The following is an 18544-nucleotide window of genomic DNA, read 5'->3' on the forward strand; positions in this document are numbered from 1 at the left end:
CTTCTCTTTTTACAAAGGAACCCACTCCTGAGATAATATACCGACTGCTGGGATAACCGCATTAACCCATCCACTCTACTCCCCGGTCTAATCCCCTCTCATTAGGCCCCACACCCTCCAACACCATTGCATTAAAGATTACTTTCCACCTGCTTTTTGGGATATGTATTCAAATGATAGTGCATGCATTGGCAGCCAGCCCCCATTCTAAATCTATCTGGGGGTCCCCAGCCACCAGTCATCTCATTACCATGCAAGACACTCATCACTCCAGAGATTCCAAGGGTTGTAGGAGCTGTGTGCCAGGAAACTAGGACAGAGACCAAATATATATGCCTTCCTCTATTGCAATATCAAAGGCATGCTGTATATTCAGGCTTTCTAGCATCCATTCTATTGTTGCTATGTTTGTAGCAATTATTTTCAGATCTGAGTACCCAATGTTTTAAACCATCTAAATCTTTACTATGAAAAGAATTTCCAGAGAAGAGTTTTAGCTGAGCGGTTAAGATGCCCGCATCCCACACTGGAGTGTCTGGGTTTGATTCCAGCTCCAGCTCCTGATTCCAGCTTCCTGTCAATGCAGACTCTTGAAGTCAGTGACGATGACTCAAGTAACTGGGTCCCTGTCACCCAAAGGGGGGACTGGATGGCAATCCTGGCTTCCAGCTCGGGCCTTGGCCCAGCCCAAGCTGTTGAAGGCATTAGGAGAGTGAGATAAAGGGTGGGAATGCTCTGTTTGTTGTTTTTCTCTCTGTCTCTGTCTCTTTGCCTCTCAAATAAACAATTAAAAATTATTTTTTAAAAAAAGAATTTCCCTAACATCATTAAATGGATAAGAAAAAATCTAATATTAACAGTATTTACTTTGGGGGCCTGCCTTGTGGTGCCTTTCAACTAAATCAAAGAAACCTTTTTAAAAAACAATATTTACTCTTTAGAAGAGACATCTGCACTCTGTTTTTTTTTTTTTTTTTTTTGCAACACTGTCCACAATGAGCAAAGAATAGAAATGGTATAAGTGACCTCCATTGATGAATAAAGAAAAGTACAAATATTCAATGGGATACCACTGAGGGATAACGAGGAAAGAAATGCCACCCTTTGCAACAACATGGATAGGAGTGGAGTTCATTCCGTTAAGTGAAATAAACCAAATGAGAAGGACAAGTACCACATTATGGAGTCTCAGAAAGTTGATCTCACAGAAGTTGAGAGTAGAATGGGGGTTACCAGAGGCTGGGCGTGGCAGTGGGTGGGGGAGGGGGAAAGCTTGATTAATATTGTGACGTTATTAGAAGAGGAGTAAGAAGTTCCGCTGTCCTATTGTACACCAGCGTGACCACAGATCATTATGGTATGCTGTGTATTTGTACCTCTCATTCTCTCTCTCTCTCTCTCTCTCTCTCTCTCTCTCTGGTGGGGTGAGAGAACTGAAAGAGGTACAGAAAGTGCCGAAGCCGCGGCAGGGCTGCAAAGGGCAGTGGTCTGGGCGTGGGGCATCAGGGGCCCCAGAGCCAAAAGACACATAAACCAAAAGCCACGGAGGCCAGCAGCAGCTGGATGAGAGCCGGGAGGCTTGGCTGGTGATCCGGGTGGCAAGGAGAGCCTGGGCGCCAGGGAGAGCGCAGGAGGAGCTGGAAGCCCAGCCAGCCAAGCCAGGGGTGGAAGAGGGAATCAGAGTGGGAGGCAGCGACTGCACGGACCCAGATCCAGAGAGGGCGCTGGTGATCCTGCGGTCAGTTCAGGGCTCCAGCCCCGAGACGGGTCAAGTCTGAAACTTGCTGACACCTGGTGATGATCAATGCTGGGCTTCTCATGCAATTTCTGCCAGGCTGCCGGAAACGCTGGCCCAGCCTTGTGGGGCACATGGCACCCACATCCATTTGCCTCTCTCTCTCCCTTTCAAGATTTATTTATTTATTTGAAAGTCAGAGAGAGAGAGAGAGAGAGAGAGAGAGAGAGAGAGAGAGAGAGAGCGCTTCCCAAATGACAGCAACAGCCAGGGCTGGGCTAGGCCAAAGCCAGGAATCAAGAGCTTCTTCTGGGTCTCCCATGTGGGTAGCAGGGGCCCAAACACTTGGACCATCTTCTGCTGCTTTCCCATTAGCAGAGTGGGAAGTGGAGCAGCTGGTACAAAAACTGGTGACCATATGCGATGCCAGCATCACAGGTGGCAGCTTTACCCACTGCTTCACCACAGTGGCCCATCCCTCTTTTTCTCTCTTTCAGTGTATTTATTTAAAAGGCAGAGTGCATGTGAGAGAGAGGTTTTCTCTCCCCTGGTTCACTCAGCAAATGACCACAATGTCCAGAGACCTGCCAGGCCAAAGCCAGTAGCCTAGAACTCCATCCGGATCTCCCACATGGGTGGCACAAACCCAGGTACACAGACTCTCTTCGGCTGTTTTCCCCAGGCGCATCCACAGGGAACTGGATTGGAAGTGGAGTAGCCAGGACTAGAACCAGTGCTCATTTGGGATGCTGGTGTCGCAGGCAGCGACCTAACCCAATGTGCCACAACGCCAGCCCCTAGCCTCTTCCTTCTGAACACACACTCAGCCTTTCTTGCTTTGGGAAAGGCCATGGAATTAAGTTCTAACCAAAGCGATTCAACCTAAGCAAGGCAACTTATTCTCAGGCATGGGCTATCACACCTCTCGCAAGGCTGCCCCCCAGCCTTTCCACTTCCTAAAAAGCATGTGTTGAAGAGGGCAAAGCCATCACCAGCCCGGATCCCTGACTGTCATCAGGGAAGACACCCCATCCTCCCAGCTCTAGACCCTGAGCATCTGGCCTGCTCTCTTAGGAGAGGAAAAAATAAACTTCTATCACCCTCTGGCTGTATGCTTCAGAGCAGCGTAACCTATCCCGAGTCATCCTCAATGTGGCCAGAGCTCTCGCAAGACCCCAAGAGGGCTGCCACAGAGAACACGCCCCAAAGCACCACTTGTAAGTATGTGAGGTGCGTGCCCACCCTTGGATTCAGAGAGGCGGTTGCCACAGGAACATCAGGGCCACTAGTTTGCTTGTTTGTCCTTTGTCTGGAACATAGGAAATCTTTTCCCAGACAGGTGTTAGAAAAGGCACTGAGGGCCTCACTCCTACACCTGCAGGCAGCTGAGTGCAGTCCACCATCATTTATAACTTCTCTTTGCCCAGTGGGAGAGGCTGAAGACAACAGGAAGTCAGGAAAAGAGATCAGACATGGCTCCTCCCAAGTCAAAATGCACAGCAGGAGCCTCAGGAGGTTACCACAGCTTTTCCAGGAGACATGGGCTGCCCTAAGTCTCCAAGCCCCCAAATCGTGTTAGAACAGGGAGACTGCGAGTCTCACATGCAGACCTGGAGATAGGTAGCAGAGGATATTATTCCTCACGGTGCGAGATGTCTGATTTTTTTTTTTCTTTTTTGACAGGCAGAGTGGACAGTGAGAGAGAGAGACAGAGAGAAAGGTCTTCCTTTGCCATTGGTTCACCCCACAATGGCCGCTGCGGCTGGTACACTGCGGCCGGCGAACCGCGCTGATCCGATGGCAGGAGCCAGGTGCTTCTCCTGGTCTCCCATGCGGGTGCAGGGCCCAAGCACTTGGGCCATCCTCCACTGTACTCCCGGGCCACAGCAGAGAGCTGGACTAGAAGAGGAGCAACCGGGACAGAATCTGGCACCCAGACCGGGACTAGAACCTGGTGTGCCGGTGCCGCAGGCGGAGGATTAGCCTAGTGAGTGAGCCGCGGTGCCGGCTGAGATGTCTGATTTTTTAGACAAGAAATTTAGGAATGACCAATAAAGAATTAACTGAAAACAAAATCAAGGCCAATCCCATTTCAATCACAGAGTGCACGTTTCCTCTACCCATCCTAAAAGCAGAGATTGGGAAATAGCCAAGGAGAGCAATGGGCAGGAAGGGCAGGGTGTGGAGAGGGGCATGGCGCACTCTGCTGCCCTAGAGGGCACTCACACGAGAACACGCAGGGCCTGGAGCTGTCACTTCTGAGGACCAGGATCCTCAGTGGGGTGCCACGCTGCTTTATTACCACCATCACCCCAGCTATGCGAAATCTATCACAACGGGGCCGTGGCTGAGGTGCAATGCGTTAAGCTGCTGCCTGCAGAGCCAGCATCCCATGTGGGCGCTGGTTGAGGCCCGGCTGCTCCGCTTCTGATTTAGCGCTCTGCTGATGCACCTGGGAAAGCAGCAGGAGAGGGCCCAGATACATGGGCCCCTGCCACCCACATAGTAGACCTGGAAGAAGCTCCTGGCTCCTGGCTCCTGGCTTTGGCCTGGCCCAGCCCTGGCTGTTGTGGCCAGTTGGGGAGTGAACCAGTAGATGGAAGCTTGATCTCTCTCTCTCTCTCTCTCTCTCTCTCTCTCTCTCTCTCGCTTCTCTCTGTTGCTCTGCCTTTCAAATAAATAAATCTTAAAAAGGAAAAAGAAACTGTATCACAAGGAGCTTGGTACACAGAATGAATGAACATCTTCCCGGGTCCTGTGAGCCCTGATGGGAAGAGCTTCAGAGCCAGACAACGCCCTGTCCCTGGCACACAGCAAGCGCCTGGGCTACCTGCCGGGGGCTCAGTGTAGACAGCCTGGAGGAATCACTATGCTGCAGCTGGTCTTCTCCCCGAAGACAACTGAAGCCAAAGGGAAGGCTCCAGAAGCCAGCCTGGGAAGTCATCCATCAGCAGCGCCTCTGTCCAGACGAGGGTCAGATACCCAGAACCGCATTCCCCAGCCCGCCTGCCACACTGACTGACCCCAAGCGGCACTTGTGTATTTCTGGGAACCAGATCCATCTGCAAGGTACAACGAGCACCGCCACGGAGGACGTCCGGTCGTGTTTGCTGAGTGCTTGGGAGGCCATGCTCTCCTCATTCTCATGATGAAACACAACAGCCAGCGGATCAGGAACTACAATTCGTCTTTGTTTTCCAGGCTCCGTGACATTTCAGGATTCCCCGGTCCCCTGATTTCCTCGTCTTCCCTGAGTAGCTGCTGGCTGCTCTCAACGCTTATTTACATCAGTGCTGGGGAATCCCAAAAAACCCCAGAGTGATTCACCTTCCCGGCTACAGCAGGCCCAAGTCAGCATTTGCTGTGTGGGGGAAGGCCTTGCGCTAGTGCACTTTTCCAAATGGTATCAAAGCCCCACTGGTGGTCACTAACACGGGGTTCCTAGTCCCAACCCAGCTGCCGCAATGAACGCTTCCCTGCCAACATCCACTCGTGACAGAGCCGCGAGGCCCTGCCAGCACTCTCTCCACTCACTCACTTATCTACTCAGTCTATGTAAGGATGTCGCAAGGTTCTACGTGCTGCACGTTGTTCTAGCTGCTCCAGCTGCAAGTGTAAAGGAAATTGATATGGCCTCGGTCCCTGTGGAACACACAAGGGCAGGTGAAGACTGACTGAGGACTGGTGAAGGTGACAGATGATAGTAAAACAAGCCGGCAAACAAAATTACACAGTGTGGATGCTTTCTGTGGAAAAGAGGCCATGACAGAGAACTGTGGAGGGACCCACTACATAGGTGGCCTTGGATAGCCACTCCAGGGAAGCGACACACATATTGGGCAAGGCTACAAGGTACACAAGAGGAAAGTATTACAGGCATGAAGACACCTTGTGTTAAGGTCCTTAGGTGGAAACAAGTGGGGTAGGGAGAAGGCTGATAAGCAAAAGGGACAGGTGGCAATGTTGTGGCACAGTGGGTTGAGCACCTGCTTGCAACACTGACATCCCCTATCGGAGCTCCAGCTGCATATGCGAGTCCCAGCTGCTCTGCTTGTGATCCAGCTTCTTACTAATGCACCTAGGAAAGTGGTAGATGATGGCCCAAGTCCTTGGGCCCCCGCCACCCACGTGGGAGACCTGGATGGAATTCTCGGCTCCTGACTTTTGTCTGGCCCAGCCCTGACAGTTGCAGCAATTGGGAAGTGAACCAGAGTATGGACGATCTCTTTCTACCCCTCCATCCCCACCCGTTTCTCTCCCTCTCTCTGCCACTCTGCTTTTCAAATAACAAATCAATCTTTGGAAAAAGGACAAGATAGAAGGCACGGGGTTGGGGGAGAAGTGTTTGACTGGCTTTGGCTTCCTGACCTAGGTAGATACTGCAGGTGTCAAGGACTACAGGTCTAAGGCAGAGCAGTCAATGAACCCACAGCCAAAAGAGGTGGGATCCGCAGGAATGCAAAGACGACAAAGAAGCAAAGCCATGTAGCGTGAGGCCCGAGAAGCAGGGCTGGCACACAGGCAAGCAGCACGAAGCAGTCGGAACATTACTCTGGGTCTACGTCAGGGGAGGAGCATTCTACCCTTGAGAGGGTGCCGAGACAAGCCATGGCTCCAGGAGACTGTCAGATGGGGACGCACAGTGCTGTAAGTAAGCTGAGAACAAGCTTGGGCCTTTACCAACACTTTGGGCCGCTACAGGCACAGGGGCAACTTAAGAGGGGAGGGAAGGGGGCAGGCTGAGTTTGGGATGTGCAAGATCAGAGCAGAACGGGAGCTGTGTTACAGAGGGGGGGGGGGGGCTGCCCGATGGTCACTCAGATCACCAGCAAGCCAATCCAGCACTCACTCCCCGAGGAGCTTAGAGGATTGTATGCGTTTGGGGGGCAGCCATGTTACCAAGGAGCCAGCAGCCTCCTGAACATCTTTATCTGAGGGAGCCACAGAGGGTTGTGGAGCGGCAACAAGACTAATTCTTTGGTCCAGCTCACACCAGGTTTTGGGCATGGGGAGTTTCTGGGGGTGACCACACAGTTCTGAGTGTTTGAAAGAAAGGGGATTTGGCCTGTTGAGGAGAGTGCATTTCCCAAGTAGAAACAGCATGGATGGATTTCAAAATGTTTTGCACCAAAATAAAGATAGATAGATAGATAGATATAGATAGATATAGATAGATAGATTTGACAGAGTGACAGAGAGAAAGGGAAAGGCAGAGAGAACTTCCGCCCTCTGGTTCACTTCCCAAACGGCCACAACTGCTGAGCTAGGCCAGGCCAAAGGCGGGAGCTCAGAGCTCCCTCTGGGTCTGCCGGGAAGGTGAAGGGACGCCAGCACGTGGGCCGTCTGTCACTGACTCTCAGGCGCCCTTAGCAGGAAGCCCAGAGGAGCCTGAACTGGCACACTGCTGTGGGACACCGGTGTCCTAAGTGGGGCTTCAACCCACTGCGCTACCACCCCCAGCCCAAGATTGACATTTTAGAGCGAGTTTTATATGCTTCGTGTTGAGAGATAACGTGCACAGGGTAGCCATAAGGACCGACAAGCTACCTGCCTCCTTTCGTCTTTTTTCCTCTCCATGTGCTGAATGAGAAGAACAGCCCATGTTAGTGAAGCTTAGTGTGCAATGCTTTGTGTCCCCCAAAGACCCCTGTATCAAAAGCTTGGTCCCAGGCTGGCACTAGGGAGAGGTGGTGGAATCTTTAGGGGGTGCAGCCTAGTGTGAGGTCCTGGGGTCACTAGGCTGTGCCCTTAGAAGGTAATTCTTAATTCTTCCAGGACCTCTGGAGCTCTTGGGGGGGGGGGGTGTTGTACAGCCCGAGGCGGGGCCCATCCGCTCTCTGCTTCTGGCTTGCATCTGGTGCTGCCTCTCCCATTCTCTGCCATCCACCAAGGGGCTTCGCTAGAGCATGAACCACCTTATTTGAACTTTCAGCTTCCAAAACAGTGAAAACACAAGCCTCTCCGTCCTCCATAAGTGGCCTGTCTCCAGTATTTTGTTGGAGTCACACAATGCTGACGAATACCTAGTGGTTCTCAAAATTTACTCGAAACAAGTCTGAGATGGTAATCCCAGGTTCTACCTATGGAAAGTTTCAGTTCCCAAGTTCTAGGGCCGGAAACACTGTCAGGCGATTGTTAGAATTAAAGGAGCCGTGTGCAAAATGTTTAACCCCTACCTGGCCCAGGGCAGCTATTTTAACCCATAAATAATATTAATTTTGGGTGGCTTTAACGTAAGAATCAACTTCTGGTGGGAACAACTTTCTTTGACATCAGTGAAATACAAACAGAAGGTAAACCACCTGGCTTCATTACAAGGTACAAGCTTTCTCTTCTCTTTTAAAAGGCAAAACCATGAGCTGGCACTGTGGCAAAGCAGGTTAAGACTCTGCCTTCAATGCTGGCATCCCATATGGGTGCCGGTTCGTGTCCCGGCTGTTCCACTTTCGATCTAACTGCCTGCTAATGTGCCTGGGAATGTAGTAGAGGACAGCCCTGGTGCTTGGGCCCCTGCAGCTATGTGGGAGACCTAGAAGAAGCTATGGGCTCCTGGCTTCAGTCTCGCCCAGCCCAAGTCATTGCAGCCATTGCCTTTCAAATAAGTAAAATAAAAAAAAGATTTATTTTATTTATTTGAAAGCCAGTGATAAAGAGAGAGAGGGCTCTTCTATCTGCTGGTTCACTCCCCAAATGGCCACAATGGCTGGGGCTGGGCCAGGCCAAAACTAGGACCCAGGAGCTTCTTCCATGTCTCTCATGTGGATGCAGGGGCCAAGCACTTGGGCCATCTTCCACTGCTTTCCCAGGAGCATTAGCAGGGAGCTGAATTGGAAGCAGAGCAGCCAGGCCCCAAATGGGCACCCATATGGGATGCCATAGTAACCGACGCCTAAAATAAATCTTAAAAAAAAAAAAAAAAAAAAAAGAACATGAATGCTTTGCAAACCTAGCAGAAATTCTGGTTGAAAGTGAAAGTATTACCTACAATTAAAAAAAAAAAAAAGATAAAACCAATTCTTCTGATTTCATACTTCCCAGTTAGTCTTACTACAAAATTACAATGCACAGATTATAAACTGGTGTCAACAACACAACAAATCTAAAAAAGTTGTTGGTGAAAAACCTGAGAAGGTGTGAGGTTGTTTAATGCAAATTACAGCACATTGTACAGTCAGTTATTTTGGGTAGTGAAGTAAAAAACTGCCAGGAATTGAGATGTGCTTGAAATGAATTTTCAACAGGAGTAGACGGAAAATATCTTTCCTTGGTAAACAGATGACTTCCACTGTTTACCTCAGGTGCCAGAGTGTTTGGTGTTTGTGAAATAGCAACACAGTCAAAACTCTGCTGAAATCATTTTGAAATGGACATCTGAGTATACACAAACATTCATGGGTTTAGTCTACGAATAATATTGTTTGCATGACCTGCAATATTTGGTAAAGAAAGTTCACAGCTGGGACAGGCATTTAGCCTGGTGGTTAAGGCGCCAGCTAAAATGTTTGCATCCCATATTGGAACGCCTGGGTTCACTGCCCGGCTCTGGCTCCGGCTCTGGCTCCTGACTCCAGCTTCCTCCTAGTGCAGCCCCTGGGAGGTGGTGGTAATGACTCAGTCCTTGAATCCCGGCTACCCACGAGGGATGCTTGGATTCAGTTCCTGGCTCCCGGCTTCAGCCCAGTCCAGCTTGGGTTGTTGCGGACATTTGGGGAGTAAGTCAGCAGATGAAATCTCTCTCTCCTCCCTCTGTCCCCATGTCTCTCTCAAGTACATAAATGGGAAAAAAAAAACCCTTTTTAAATTCACAACTAAAGGATATAGAGAATTTCCTGGATTTTGTTTTAATGGAAGCTCTTTATGTTTAAATGAAAAATTCAGCCCTGGTTTTATTTTCAACTAAATTAGGTATTTCCCATAGATGAATATAGCATAATAAGACTCTTGCTTGATATTCCACCAGGACCTGGCACATTGTAGGCCCTCATTTGTGTTGGATATGGAAATTCTAACATGCAGAATGGTTAACAAGGGCAAAGCAATGCTGTTGGAAAAAACTTATCAGACTCCTAGCTAACATATTACAGAGTTCCTTCGGGAGAGCAATTCAAATGCTATACTGACTTCTAATAGTTCTGTCAAAGCAAAATACATGACCAGCACAGCTAAAATCCTGGAACTTCTTGGTGACTGGACTGTAGCGAATGCACCGGCTCCTCCAAAGGAAACGAGGCTAACTCTGACCTTCATCACAGCAAGACACTGGCCCCTGGTGGTGGGGAAGCAAATAGAATCACCACTCAGGCCGCACTAGGCATGCTGCCACCAACCTCCGCTTACTACTCACTCCCCAGACCTCACTATTAGGAGACTATTAACTTTTATTCTACTTATAGCAAATATCACCTACATAAGGAGAAAACAGGCATGTAGGCTTTTAAAAAATTTATTTATTTATTTGAAAGCAGAGTAACAAAGAGAGAGACAGAGAGCTTCCATCTGTTGGTTCAGCCCTTAAATAACTGGAACATCCAGGTCTGGGCCAATCCGAGGCTGGGAGCCTTGAACTCATCCTGTCTCCCACGTGAGTGGCAAGGACCCAAGGACTTGAGCCATTAGCCGCTGTCTTCCCAGGTGCCTTAGCAGGAAGCTGGCTGGGAAGCACAGTAGCCAAGACTTGAACCAGCATTCCAAGCTACCGCTTAACCCACTGCGCCACAATGCCTACCCTATTTTTTGTAACTTTTTTAAAAGATTTATTTTTTTATTGAAAGAGTTACACACAGAGAGAGGAGAGTCAGAGAGAGGGAGAGAGAGAGAAAGGACTTCCATCCGATGGTTCACTCCCCAGTTGGCTGCAATGGCCGGAGCTGTGCCGATCTGAAGCCAGGAGCCAGGAGCTTCCTCCGGGTCTCCCACATGGGTGCAGGGGCTCAAGCACTTGGGCCATCTTCCACTGCTTTCCCAGGCCACAGCAGAGAGCTGGATTGGAAGAGGAGCAGCCAGGACTAGAACCGGCGCCCACATGGGATGCCGGCACTGCAGGCCAGGGCGTTAATTTGCTGCGCCACAGTGCCAGCCCCTATTTTTTTTGTAACTTTATGCAAACGTTTATGAAATGCATTTATCTCTCATATAAAAAAATTCCTTAAGATAGCATTTTTCCAAATCCTGCCAAATCAGCATAGTGCTACACACATTGTAAAACTTCCAATAAATATAAGAATTAAAATTTTAAACAAAAACATTTAAGAATAATTTAGAAAAATATCAAGTCTTTGGTATACAGATTCATATTTCCCCATTTGAAAATTAATAGTTTCAAACTGGGCTAACTTGAGTCATAAATGCATATTTTTCCCATGACCCTTACATTTAAACTTGAGGGTGGGAGTTTGGCAAAGCAGTTAAGATTCTGCTTGGAATGCCCACAGCCCACATCATAGCACCTGGTTTGAGTTCCACTTCTCCGTCAGATTCCAGCTTCCTGCAGGTGATGGTCAAGTACCTGGGTTTCTGCTATCCATGTGAGAGATCTGGATAAAGTTCCAGGCTCCTGGCTTTGACCTGGCTCAGCCCTGGCTGTTACAGGAATTTGACAAGTGAACCAGGGGATGGAAGATCTCTGTTTTTCTTTGCCTTTCAAATAAAAATTTTAAAACATTAAAAAATATGTCTTAGATAAAATAAAAAAAATTGGCCAGGCAGAGTTAGACAGTGAGAGAGATAGAGAGAAAAGTCTTCCTTCCGTTGGTTCACCCCTCAAATGGCTCCCATGGCCGGCACGCTGCGCCGATCTGAAGCCAGGAGCCAGGTGCTTCCCTCTGGTCTCCCATGTGGGTGCAGGGCCCAAGCACTTGGGCCATCCTCCACTGCCTTCACAGGCCACAGCAGAGAGCTGGACTGGAAGAGGGGCAACCAGGACAGAATCTGGTGCCCCAACAGGGACTAGAGCCCGGGATTAGCCTAGTGAGCCGCAGTGCCGGCTGAAGAACATTTTTTTTTTTTTTTAAAAAGATTCATTTATTTATTTGAAAGGCAGAGTTACAGAGTGGCAGAGAGAGAGAGAGAGAGAGAGAGAGAGGGAGAGAGAGAGAGGTCTTCCATCTGCTGGTTTACTCCCCAAGTGGCCACAGTGTTCAGAGCTGTGCTGATCTGAAGCTAGAAGCCAGAAGCCTCTTCCAGGTCTCCCGCGTGGCTGCTGGGGCCCAAGGACTTGGGCCATGTTCTACCGCTTTCCCAGGCCACAGCAGAGAGCTGGATCAAAGGTGGAGCAGCCTGCCGGTGCCCTGGTTCAATAGGCTAATCCTCCGCCTTGCGGCGCCGGCACACCGGGTTCTATTCCCGGTTGCCCCTCTTCCAGGCCAGCTCTCTGCTGTGGCCAGGGAGTGCAGTGGAGGATGGCCCAAGTCCTTGGACTCTGCACCCCATGGGAGACCAGGATAAGTACCTGGCTCCTGCCTCTGGATCAGCACGGTGCGCTGGCCGCAGTGCGCTGGCCTCCGCGGCCATTGGAGGGTGAACCAACGGCAAAGGAAGACCTTTCTCTCTGTCTCTCTCTCTCCCTGTCCACTCTGCCTGTCAAAAAAAAAAAAAAAAAAAAAAAAAAAGTGGAGCAGCCAGGACTTGAACTGGCGCGCCCATATGGGATGCCTGCACTGCAGGTGGTGGCTTTTTCACAGTGCCAGCCCCATTAGAATAAATTTTGATTTAAAAAATGTTGGGGGTGGGTGGGTGGGTGTGTGGATCAGTAACTTCAGTTGCTGTTTGGGACACTCACATTCCACATCAGGGTGCCTGGTTCCAGTCCCAGCTCCTCCACTTCTAACCCAGCTTCGTGTTAACGCACATTTTGGGAGGCAGCAGATGATGGTTCAAGTACCTCCATTCCTGCCACCCACGTGGGAGACCCACATGGAATTCCTGGCACTTGGCTTTGGCTTGGCCCAGCCCTGATTATTGCAGGCATTTGGGGAGTGAACCAGTGGATGGAAGATCTCTCCCTCTCTGTGTCTATCTTTGTTTTTCAACTAAAATAAAAACGAACTTTAAAATTTTTTAAATTTCTGTAAAAGGCCATAGAACATGAGAATCAGATTTTTGTGCATTTAACTGCCTCTATGTGATTTTGTTCCTAAATATATTGTGAATAATATAAAACATCCACAAGTGCAGGTACCCACATCACAGATAGTTTATATCATAGACGCTTCCGATGTGGTTATCCACCTCTAGAAACCTTTTGCTGTCATGGAAAAAACAAAGTATCTAATTTCTCAAGGATTTTGCTAAAGCCTTTCAACAGGCTCTTTTTTACACAGCTAGAATTTGCTTCTGACCACATCAACTGTTAATAAACACTTGAGCTAACACCATACTCCCTCAAGTCTAGTGAATCCATCTGGCGTGAGATTTTTCTCATTATTTTAATTGTGCATATTTATGGGTTATAGTGTGATAATTTGATACATGTATCCACTGTGATGATCAAATCAGGCTATTTAGCATTTCCATCTTAATAATTTTTTAAAAAAGCCTTTTTTTCCCCTTTTCTATTTGAGAGGCAGAAACAGAAAGTGAGAACTAGAGAGAGCGCTCCCTGAATGCCTGCATTAGTCAAGGCTGGCCTGGGGCTGCAGCCAGGGGCATATCTGGATGTTCTCTATGGGAGGCAGCCATTTTGGGGGTGAACTGGTAGATGGAAGATTTTTCTCTCTCTGTCCCTCCCTCTCTGTCTCTGTAACTCTGCCTTTCAAATAAATAAAATACATCTTTTGGGCCGGCGCCGTGGCTCAACAGGCTAATCCTCCGCCTTGCGGCGCCGGCACACCGGGTTCTAGTCCCGGTCGGGGCACCGATCCTGTCCTGGTTGCCCCTCTTCCAGGCCAGCTCTCTGCTGTGGCCAGGGAGTGCAGTGGAGGATGGCCCAAGTGTTTGGGCTCTGCACCCCACGGGAGACCAGGATAAGCACCTGGCTCCTGCCATCGGAACAGCGCGGTGCGCCGGCCGCAGCGCGCCAGCCACGGCGGCCATTGGAGGGTGAACCAACGGCAAAAGGAAGACCTTTCTCTCTGTCTCTCTCTCACTGTCCACTCTGCCTGTCAAAAATAAAAATAAAAAAAATAAATAAATTAAAAAAAATAAATAAAATACATCTTTTAAAAAAAATTGATTGCAGGCACTCTGACACAGGATGCAGGCATCTTAGCCCCAAAGTTTAACACTCCCTCCTTAAACAGCAAGAAAAATTTTTTTGGATTAACAAATAATAATTGTGTAAATTTCATGTGTGCTACTTCAGGAAGCGTAGACAATACATACTGACCGAATCAGGGTAATCAGTGATTCTCTTTGTCATTACTTTACGTTTGGGGCCTTCAAGCTCCTCTGTTCATGCAACTCTGAGGTTATGGTGAGGACAGCTACTCCACTAAGGTGCAGAATGCTAGGACCCACACCATTTAACTGTGTCCTTTTTGTTTGTTTGTTTGTTTGTTTTGGTCAAAGATTTATTTATTTATTTGAAAGGCAGAGTTAAAGAGAGGCAGAGGCAGAGAGAGAGGTAGGGAGAGAGAGAGAGAGGTCTTCCATCTGCTGGTTCACTCCCCAGATGACCACAACGGCCAAAGCTGTGTCAATCTGAAGCCAGGAGCCAAAAGTTTCCTCCCAGTCTCCCACGCAGGTGCAGGGGCCCAAGGACTTAGGCCATCCTCCACTGCTTTCCCAGGCCATAGCAGAGAGCTGGATTGGAAGTGGAGCAGCCAGGACTAGAATTGGTCCCCATATGGGATGCCGGCAATGCAGGTGCTGGCTTTTACCTGCTACGCCACAGTGCTGGCCCCTTAACTGTGTCTTGTACCTGGTGTCCAGCCTCCCGTGGTCCTCCCATCTCCCCGACCCTTCCCAACCACTACATTCAAACCCGCTTTTTAAGTTTCTCCATGAGAGAACATGGGTATTTTACTTTTTGAGTTTCACTTCTTTCTTTTAGAATGATGCCCTCCAGTTCTCGGCATTTTGTTGCAAATGACAGGGTACCGTTCTTTCTCATGGCTGACTAGTATTCCAGCATATACATACACCATACTTTCTCAATCAGTCATCTGTTGAGTCCCCGTCAAAGTTATTCTGAATCAGCAGGAATAAACATGGGCTCTAATACTCTAGTATAGGTTTTGTTTTTTGTTTTTTGGTCTGACAGGCAGAGTGGACAGTGAGAGAGAGAGACAGAGAAAGGTCTTCCTTTTTGCCGTTGGTTCACCCTCCAATGGCCACTGTGGCCGGCACAGTGCGCTGATCTGAAGCCAGGAGCCAGGTGCTTCTCCTGGTCTCCCATGTGGGTGCAGGGCCCAAGCACTTGGGCCATCCTCCACTGTACTCCTGGGCCACAGCAGAGAGCTGGACTGGAGGAGGGGCAACCGGGACAGAATCTGGCGCCCCGACCGGGACTAGAACCTGGGGTGCCAGCGCCGCAGGTGGAGCATTAGCCACAGTGCCAGCCAAGCATAGGTTTTAACTTCCAAATATCCTGTATAAGATCATATTACAGTCCCTTAATCCATAGATCCTTAAAATTTCAGTCTCCTGGCCGGCGCCGTGGCTTAACAGGCTAATCCTCCGCCTTGCGGCGCTGGCACACCGGGTTCTAGTCCCGGTTGGGGCGCCGGATTCTGTCCCGGTTGCCCCTCGTCCAGGCCAGCTCTCTGCTATGGCCCGGGAAGGCAGTGGAGGATGGCCCAAGTGCTTGGGCCCTGCACCCGCATGGGAGACCAGGAGAAGCACCTGGCTCCGGCTTCGGATCAGCGAGATGTGCCGGCCGCAGCAGCCATTGGAGGGTGAACCAACGGCAAAAAAGGAAGACTTTTCTCTCTGTCTCTCTCTCTCACTGTCCACTCTGCCTGTCAAAAATAAAAAATAAAATAAAATAAAAATTTCAGTCTCCTCCAACAAAAATATTAAAAATAGCAATTGAAGTAAAGATATAACGTTAACGCGAGACAAGTCAATGTTGCCACACCAAGGCAAATTACACTGCCACATTCTCCTTCTCTCTGTAACTCTGCCTTTCAAATATATAAATAGGAGCTGGCGCTGCGGAGTAGCAGGTAAAGCCCTGGCCTGCAGTGCCGGCATCCCATATGGGCGCTGGTTCGAGTCCCGGCTACACCATTTCCAATTCAGCTCTCTGCTATGGCCTGGGAAAGCAGTACCAGATGGTCCGAGTCCTTGGGCCCTTGCACCCATGTGGGAGACCCGGAAGAAGCTCCTGGCTCCTGGCTTCAGAATGGCACAGCTCCAGCCGTTGTGGCCTACTGGGAAGTGAACCAGTGGATGGAAGAGCTCTCTCTCTCTTTCTCTGCCTCTCCTTCTATGTAACTCTGACAATGCTGGCCCCAAGAAACAGTATTATTGAGCAATCCCACTTTTTAAAATTACAATCTCAAGGCATGTGTGGAGAGATCAAAAATCTTACTTTTTTAAAAAATTATTTATTTATTTATTTAGACAGGCAGAGTGGACAGTGAGAGAGAGAGACAGAGAGAAAGGTCTTCCTTTTGCCGTTGGTTCACCCTCCAATGGCTGACGCGGCCAGCGCGCTACAGCCGGCGCACCGTGCTGATCCGAAGCCAGGAGCCAGGTGCTTCTCCTGGTCTCTCATGGGGTGCAGGGCCCAAGGACTTGGGCCATCCTCCACTGCACTCCTGGGCCACAGCAGAGAGCTGGCCTGGAAGAGGGGCAACCGGGACAGAATCCGGTGCCCCGACCGAGACTAGAACCTGGTGTGCCGATGCCGCAGGTGGAGGATTAGCCTATTGAGCCGTGGCGCCGGCCAAAGATCTTACTTTTTTTTTTTTTTTTTGGACAGGCAGAGTGGATAGAGAGAGAGAGAGAGAGAGAGAGAGAGAGAGAGAAAAGTCTTCCTTTTTGCCGTTGGTTCACCCTCCAATGGCCGCTGCGGCCGGCGCATCTCGCTGATCTGAAGCCAGGAGCCAGGCGCTTCTCCCAGTCTCCCATGCAGGTGCAGGGCCCAAGGACTTGGGCCATCCCCCACTGCCTTCCAGGGCCATAGCAGAGAGCTGGCCTGGAAGAGGGGCAACCAGGATAGAATCCGGTGCCCTGACCGGGACTAGAACCCGGTGTGCCGGCGCCGCAAGGCGGAGGATTAGCCTGTTAAGCCACGGCGCCGGCCCAAAGATCTTACTTTTAAGATTGATTTGAAGAGGGGCCAGCGCTGTGGCTCAGTGGGTTAACACCCTGCCTGAAGCACCAGCATCCCATATGGGCGCTGGTTCTAGTCCCAGCTGGTCCTATTCTGATCCAGCTCTCTGCTGTGACCTGGGAAAGCAGTGGAGGATGGCCTAAGTCCTTGAGCCCCTGCACCCACGTGGGAGACCCAGAGGAGGCTCCTGGCTCCTGATCGGCACAGCTCCGGCCATTGCAGCCAATTGAGGAGTGAACCAGCAGATGGAAGACCTCTCTCTGCCTCTCTCTCTGTGTAACTCTGACTTTCAAATAAATAAATCTTTAAAAAAAAAAAAAAAAGAAAAAGATTGATTTGAGGGTCCGGCACTGTGGCGCAGTGGGTTAAAGCCCTGGCCTTCAGTGCCGGCAACCCATATAGGTGCTGGTTCTAGTCCAGGCTGTTCCTCTTCCGATCCAGCTCTCTGCTATGGCCTGGGAAGGCAATGGAAGATGGCCCAAGTCCCTGGGCCCCTGCACCTATGTGGGAGACCCAGAAGAAGCTCCTGGCTCCGGATCAGTGCAGCTCCGGCTGTTGTGGCCATCTGGGGAGTGAACCAGCAGATGGAAGACCTCTCTCTCTCTCTCTCTCTCTCTCTCTCTCTCTCTCTCTTTCTCTCTCTCTCCCTCTTCCATATGAATAAATCTTTTTAAAAGATTGATTTGAAAGACAGAGACAGAGAAAGAGAATGAATGAATGTTCTAACTGCTGGTTCATTCCTCAAATGACTACAACAGCCAGGGCTGGGCCAGGATGAAGTACGGAGCCAGGAATTCCACCTGGGTCGCCTATGTAGGTGGCAGGAATCCAAGCACCTGAACCATCATCTGCTGCCGCCAAGGTGCATTAGCAGAGAGCAGGACCGGGAGCGGAGTAGCCAGGACTGGAACAACATGGGATGTGGGGGTCCCAAGACGCAGCCTGACTCTGTGCCACGATCCCTCCCCCTTGAGATTTTAATGCTTACTGTGTATACATGAACCAGCCATCAGCAATTTCTACCATTAAGCTGAAAAAATGTATACCATGGGTCAATTACAAAAGAAATGTTAAAACAAATTCTACTTGTGAAGTTGATGGACTATCATTACTACATATTTTACATATAACATATTATATCGCATTTATTGCATTTATCACTTGACTACTTGCTGTAGAGATGAACCTTTCTCGGCGTGATGCTTACTTACTCTTAGCTGTCAACCTAAGGAATACCTAGAAACCAGGAAAAACATGACTGTGGGTGTTTGTGAGGAATTTCCGAACAAGATCACCATGAGTGGAGTGGTGTGAGAGAGAACTGTGCTGAACGTGGGCGGCACCATCAATGGCCTGGAGGTCTGCAAAGAATACATAGAGAAGGCGCGTTGGTCTGAGCGCTGAGACAACTCTGACTCCTACCGCGGATAGCAGTTGCTGCCCTTTGGATTCCGGGATTTGTGGAACTTAAGTTCCACCCTTGGCATCCCTGGTTCTGAGGTCTTCAGATTTGGACTGAACAGGGTCTCAGCCTACAGACCACCTGTGTGAGACCTCTCAGCTGCCATAACCACATGAGCTCATTATCCCAA

The sequence above is a fragment of the Lepus europaeus genome, chromosome 2 (assembly GCF_033115175.1).
Source record: "Lepus europaeus isolate LE1 chromosome 2, mLepTim1.pri, whole genome shotgun sequence".
Taxonomy (NCBI): Eukaryota; Metazoa; Chordata; class Mammalia; order Lagomorpha; family Leporidae; genus Lepus; species Lepus europaeus.